The sequence below is a fragment of the Vespa velutina genome, chromosome 9, assembly GCF_912470025.1.
Source record: "Vespa velutina chromosome 9, iVesVel2.1, whole genome shotgun sequence".
Taxonomy (NCBI): domain Eukaryota; kingdom Metazoa; phylum Arthropoda; class Insecta; order Hymenoptera; family Vespidae; genus Vespa; species Vespa velutina.
Genome location: NC_062196.1, coordinates 5,754,257 through 5,761,756, shown reverse-complemented (window position 1 = coordinate 5,761,756; position 7,500 = coordinate 5,754,257). Strand labels below are relative to the sequence as shown.

The 7,500-nt window shown below is 27.2% G+C and overlaps 1 protein-coding gene across 4 annotated transcripts in view; it reads right to left on the bottom strand.

Moving 5' to 3' along the window:
• LOC124951654 (monocarboxylate transporter 3) overlaps positions 1-7,500 on the bottom strand; it is a 27,056-nt gene that overhangs the window by 16,107 nt on the left and 3,449 nt on the right. The window contains exon 1 of one of the 4 annotated variants that reach the window (XM_047500391.1): positions 7,477-7,500. This exon is cut by the window's right edge and continues 825 nt beyond it. The exons of 1 other annotated variant lie outside the window; for it this stretch is intronic. The gene's annotated coding sequence lies outside the window, so the exon portion shown is untranslated. Of the gene's footprint in view, positions 1-2,041; positions 2,298-6,051; positions 6,566-7,476 lie in introns of those variants that run through there. 2 more of the 4 variants (XM_047500393.1, XM_047500394.1) reach the window with 2 other exon arrangements.

The window sequence follows — 7,500 nt, the reverse complement described above, 5'->3', positions numbered from 1 at the left end:
CCAAAAAATAGAAAATAATGAAAAAAAAAATACGTGTATGATGAACGTATATCGTAATTATTATAATTAAATGTAATAATTCATAAAACATTTTATTATGTTCGTTCTAAAAAGATGACAAATTTTTTTCCATCGTTTGCAAGAATAACAAATATAGAAAGAAAAAAATAAAAAAGGAAAATACGTATGCGAACGTATATCGTAATTATTATATTTTAATTATAATAACTCTTATCTAATTTGTTATAAAATAATCTTCATAAAGAGATAACAAATATTCTTTTTTCATTAAATCATAACTCATGTTCCTTAAAATGACATTATCTTATGTTCCATTGAATTAAAAATTTTCAAATGGAAATTAATCGTAAAAAATATTCGTCTATTTGAAAAATATTTTAATATATTTTAATATACTTTTTTTTTAATATATTTTCTTTTCTTTTTTCTCTAACTTTATGTTTCTATTTAATTTCTGTAATATATAGTCTCTCCGGTCTCGACCATTATTTCGTATAATTAATAATAATGTCCGCAAGTTATAAAGATACGAAATGAATATGGCGTAGATTAGACGCGGATTAGACGGGAATTAGACGTGGATTAGACGGGAATTAGACGCTAATATATTCGTCATTTTTTAATTTTCTTCTACGCTATGTAGATACACTTTTTTTTTTTTTTTTTTTTTTTTTCTAATAGACCTAAGTAAATGATTAACAAATTGAGATAGTTTTTTCAATGGAATTGACAAAGTAACGTATTTCTTTTGAATCTGTGTCATTTTTTTTGTTTTTTCTTTTTTGAATCCACAAAAAACACGTTGGTTGCACATTGATCATATTACACTATCCTACGTGTGACCGACTGAATAAATTCCTTCTCTCTCTCTTTCTCTCTCTCTCTCTTTTCCAAAAATTTTGTAAACCACTTTAAAGTTAATATTTCCACAAATTAAGTATCCTAAACTTCTTGCCGTATCATAAAGCGTAATTATATAAAATTTCATGTTGGAATTTTACAAAGAAAAAAAAAAAAAAAAAAAGAAAAAGAAAAAGAAAATAAAAAAACCACAAAAAGGAAAAAAAAGGAAAAAAAGGAAAGAAAAATAAAAGAACAAAAAATAAAAGTTTTCGTGAAAATAACAACAAGATAATATCTTTTATATTATTAATATAATAATATAAAAATATTTTATATAGAAATGATAAAGTAAAAAACAATGAAGTAAAAAGTGTATATATAAAAATATCACGATATTTACTATTTTTAATAATAATAATAATAATTATAATAATAATAAAAATAATAATAATAATAATAATAATAATAATAATAATAATAATGATAATAATAATCTAACGATTTTTTGATAAGATCGATGAAAAAGGTATGCAAGCCTTTTGTTTTCGATAATTCTTGTTATTGTTGCTGTTGTTTCGTCGGTAATAAATGAAAACGTCGTCGAATAGAATTTAAAAGAAAGAAAAAATGGCATAAAAGTTTCGAAATAATGGAAGCATCTGTACGCATCTGGATTGGGAGAGAAGGGAGGGCCAAACATATGCTTTACTCGTACTCGATCCCACGGGATCTCGTTATTATACGCATTATCGTAAAACAACAAGTACTCTAATACTAGCGAGTTACGCCCCATCGTGGTTGTATTTTTCATTTCGAACTGTTTACCAAAAGAAACACGAGTTTCCAAGCTTTTATCGAGGTAAATCCATCGTCATCCATCGAGAAGAGAAAAAGAGAAATAAAAAGAGAAAAAGAACTTTTCAAACACATTGTCGTCGCATGATTATTTTTTTTCTCTCTCTCTCTCTTTCTTCTCTTTCTTCCCTTTCCTTTTTTATTTTTTTTTTCTTCGTCTCGCAATAAGCGCGTCATAATTATTTGCCATCGACGAAAAGAAAATGAAGAAAAAGAACGTACGAGTCGAGGGAAAAAAAAAAAAAAAGGCAAATGATTTTATCGCGACGTTTGATTGATTTATTCGCGACAAGGTCAATAACAAGCAAGAGGTGGTACGTACATACTGATTTACAATCCGATAATTAGTGCATTGCATTAATGCATGTCTAGTTTCTTTCCTCTTCTTTTTGGCTTTTTTTTTTCTTTCCTTTTCTTTTCTTTTCTTTTCTTTTCTTTTCTTTTCTTTTCTTCCTTTTCTTTTTCTTTTTTCTTTTGTTCCTTTTTTTCCCCTCGCTCCACACTACGTTCAGATGTCAAATTTCTAAATTTCACAGGAATTCAATCCATTAAATAGACTTTGTCCTCCTCTCTCGGCCCTCCCTCCCACGCGTATCTATTTCATACATTAGAAGTTGAACGAGTTATATATATATATATATATATATATATAACTTCGCTTTAATATGTACATAGAAATATAATTTTATTTTAAATCGAAACGATATTTCGAGAGATTTCTGTAACGTAAAAGTAGAAATTTAACGTTTCTATTCTTCTTGCCGCATATATTAATAATAGATATGCAGCCATTTAGAAAAATTTTAATGAAATTGAAAAGAATATCGAATACGAGTGTATTCGATATATAATGAATTAAACGAAACGATAATATTGTTATTTTTTTATTACTTATTTTTAATTTTTATTTTTATTACTTATTTTTATTTTCTTCCTTCTATTTTTACTTTGTTTTATTTTTTCCTTTCCTCTTTTTTTTTTTCCTCCCCCCAAAATCAAAGAACAATACTTACGAAATGTTACAGATCCATTAAAAATTTTTTATTGTTACTGTAAATTAAATTTTCCCATCATCAGTTGCAATCGATTGTAACGTTCACACACAAATTAGATTTTTTTATTTTTTATTTTTTTTGATTTCTTTTTTACTTTTTCTTCTTCGTTCGCTCGAACGATATTAAATATCGACCAGTCAGGATCGATATTACATATACCGATAAAACAATTGAAACGTTTGAACGTCGTCCTTACGATATAATATGCTCCATTGGTAAAGCATTGTTCAAATGCAACAACATTGATCCCGATCGATCGATCTTCAATCGTTCAAGCGAACGGAGGCAAAATTAAAAAAAAAAAAAAAAAAAGAAGAAGAAGAAAAAGAAAAAAAAAACCATAAAAAATAAATAAATAAAAAAAAAGTTGTAAGTACGTGAAGTGATTGAAAGTACGATCGTATATCAAATCGACGACTACGTGAACCATTGCGATTGGTTGCAAACGATTCGAAAAAATTATCGATAATGTTTGTTGATATCTTTGGGGGGAAAAAAAAAGAAGAAGAAGAAGAAAAAAGTAAAAAGATACTTTTTAAGTAATAATAATAATAATAAAAAGAAAGTTTTTTTTTCTTTTTTTTTTTTTTCTTTTTTTTTTTTTTTTCTTTTTTAAATAAAAAAAAATAATAGATCAGTGCGAAAGTGAAGAATTTCAAGTAAATCTTTATTCAGGATCACAATGACCTTTCGAATTGTCATGAATAATTATTATTACGAGGGCAAGCGCGTGTCCTATAAAATCAATGACATATGTGACGAAAGTTAGTTCATACTTCCGTTCACTTAGTATAACACAAACTTATTTTAGCGGCCCAACGATCGGCATCGTATTGCAGTTTGTAATTTGAAGCAAACCAATCATAACTAGCCCCGATAGTTCTTGTCTAGTGAAATGATTGCGAACAAAGAAAAGAACAGAAGAAAAATAAAATAATAATAATAATAATAATAATAATAATAATATAAAATAAACAATTATTCAAAAAGAAATTTCATCGATGGATATATTTATTAAGAAAAGTAAGTAAAAAGTAAACAATTGTTGCAAAACATAGGTGATTACAAATTGATACGTTTTACTTTTTAAAAAGACAGCACAACTGTTAAGTTCTTGCATCTAACAAGTATTATAATTTTCTCAAACAGTAATATACATTTATAGAGAGATATTTGTACGAGCGAAAATTATTGATGTAAAATTAATGTAAATTTAATTTACATCAATAAGATAGAAAGTTTTGATCATCGGAAAAAATATGTGATACATCGATTATTAATGATATAAAAAAAAAAAAAGAAAACATATATATATATATATAAAATTAAAAAAAATAGTATTATATGTATAACAGTAATAATAATATAGTATATATATATATATATTTATTTATTTATTTATTTATTTATTTATAATAGTAATGTTATATTATAAATATAATATTCAATAGAATATCGTTCGTTTAACGAAAATATGATTTCAATGAAAAAGAAATGTAATCGATATTAACAAAATAACATATGCGATAAAACTTGAAAGAGTACATCATAGATATGATAAGTATCAAGAGGTAATATATCCTCGTATATTCTGTTATTGCTTTTCACTGCACTCCTATACTTTATATCCATTCTACCATAGAATATACGGTCCTACATGCTCATTTGTTCTGATAACTCTCTTGGCAGGGCTCAGTATGATATCTACACGAGCTACTAACAACGTAAGATAAGGCACGATGTTAATACAAATACAAGACAGTAGGTATGCTTTTTCAACTGACTTTGAGAACATTCCTATATAACACAATAATATCTATTTACATACCTACATATGTATATATATATATATGTGTGTGTATATGTATATGTATGTATATGTATGTATGTATGTATCTATCCATCTATGTATGTATATATCTATATACATATACATGCTTTCACTAATTCTTATTCCTATTTCTATTCCTATTCCTATTCATATTCTTATTCTTATTCCTATTCCTATTCCTATTCCTATTCCTATTCTTATCCTTATTTTTACTTTTCTTTATTATGTTTATTTATTTATGGTTTTTTTTTCTTCTTTTTTTTTTTTCTTTCTTATTCCTCATATTCAACAATCTCTTATCGCAACATATTTCTTTCAACGATAAGTTCTGTTTGAAAAGATTGGTACAATACATTGTATGAGACAATGTCAATGAGAAGGTAACAACAGACAAGGGTACGAGCAAATACTGATAATAAATGCAGTTTCATTTCGTGTCACCATTTATACCCATCAAGAGAGAGAGAGAGATAGAAAAGCAAAGAGATATAAAGAAACTTATAGAATTTGATCGTCGATATTTTTAATAATATCGTTATCGTGGTCGGTCAAAAAACTTTTTAATGTTGTCGATCGTATAAAAAACAAAGAAAAAAAAAAAAAAAAAAAAGTAAAAACACAAAATAAACAAATAAATAAAAAGAAATAGAGAAAGATGGTAGAACGAAAGAATGATAGAAAGAGAACATTATATATCTCTTCTTTTACAAACGATCTGTTATTTCGCAGATATAATTATAATAAAAAAAATTTGCTAGCGTATTTATCAAAAGATTTTCTTTCATCGAGTGCCTGTCCAAAAGATATAACGTAACTACGTATGTACGTATGTATCATGCGAAATGAAATTAACCACTTAGAAATAGAAGATCTCGTTGACCGATAATGATCGTATGAGATTGGTACCTACAATTTTTTATCTTTTTCTCTCTCTCTCTCTCTCTCTCTCTCTCTCTCACTCACTCTCTCTACTTCTCTTTTCCTTTTTAGATTTCGTGCTGACAAAAAAATGTTGTCCTTCTTTTCTCTTTTTCTTTTTTTTTTTCTTTTTTTTCTTTTCCTCGAAGACTTTTCTTTCGTAGAATCGTCAAAACTTCGTAGTTTTTCTTTCTCCTCCTTTCTCTTCTTTCTTTCGTTGCTTTTTTCTTTTTTTTTTTTTTTTTTTTTTCATCTCTCCCCATTTATTTTATTGTAGCGTTATGAACGAAATATAGAGGGTAAAAGGGAAGTGGGGAGGGGGATGGAAGAGAAAAGAAAGAAGAAGGAACATTTCGAGATATTCGAGAGACGAACAGAAATAAATTGTGACGATAAAGAAGAAACCGATAAGAAAAAAGAAAAAGAACAAAAAAAAAGAAAAGAAAAGAGCGTGAGAGAGAGAGAGAGAGAGAAAAGGAACATGAAAAGCGATAATATAAACTCCAAAAAGCAAACGGAAAATTTGACCTTTCTAGAGATATAAGACAGCATGATCCCCCAAGTCGAAACTTCCTGTCGGACTCATTGAATTTCGAGGTTGACCCTTCATTGCTATTGTGCCACGAATTTACGGGTTACCACGAATCCCATTGATTCGCTTGGCGGTCACATAATGACGAATAGTTAGCATGTTCACTACTACGAACATGTTCGCGGTGTGTAACGAGAGAGACGTTGTACAAGTAACAGAAACGAAAGAATATATGGGAAGAAAGAGAAAGGGGAAGAGAGAGAGAGAGAGAAAGAGAGAGAGAGAAAGAGTAAGAAAATAAAGACACCACGTGGAGGAGGGCAAAGTTCGAATAAAAGTTTTTATCTATCAAACTTCCTCTCCTATCTCTTTGCATTTATTTACAAACATTTGCATACAAAGGCGATGATAGAAAAGGGAGCATTCGAAAAAAAAGATAAAAAGGATGAAAAGGAAAAAAAGGAAAAAACAAAAGAAAAACATTTAAGAACGTACCAATGAATAAAAACGTAATAGCCATTGAATCGTTCGAACGGCAGTCGATTATTTTTATTTGTTAAAAAAAAAAAAAAAAAAAAAAAAAAAAAAAAAAAAAAAAAAAAAAAACGATCTATCAAAGTAAAACGAGATAGAATTATCGGGAATGATAAATTTTGAGATTTCATTTCGTTGAAAGAGAAATTAAATATCGCTCTTACGTATGGATCAACGATTCGTAATAATAAATAGAGTTAAAATAATTACTGTGGAGAAGTAAAAAAGGAATTTTTTTTTTTTTTTTTTTTTTTTTTTTTTTTTTTTTTTTTTTTTTTTTAATAAAAATTCTACGATCACAGATAATCATCATCATTGTCATCGTCGTCATCATCATTCTATTTACCTTCTCGAATAGATCTTAATATTTCTTAAATTAAAAAATATCTCGATAAGGAACTAAGGAAGTATGATAGTATATTTTATGTTTTTTTGTTTTTTTCATCTCATTTTTTTTTCAATATATATATATATATATATATATATATATATATATATATATATATATATATATATAGAAAAAGAGAAAGAGAGAGAGTACAAAAGTATATTCGAATATTCTGCCATTAACGTCACATTGGCACGTGCGAATCTAGCCACGTGGTTTAAATGGGAGGATTCTTAGCCTGCGCCTGCGCAAGAATAATGAGCGGGAAACGTAGAATAGTTCTACGCGTTCATACGTTATAAACATTTAAACAATATTAAATATTTCATTGGCCACGATGATTGGATAAAATAATGTTTGATCGTTATTAATGGGATAAATTGAAGTGAGAAAATGAAAAAAAAAAGAAAAAAAAAAAAAAAAAAAAAAAAAAAAAGTAAGAAAAGAAAAAGGAGGAAAAGAAAAAAAAAATAATCCAAATCTTTCTCGTTTCTTTTACCTGTTGTTCCTCGAAAAAAAAAGG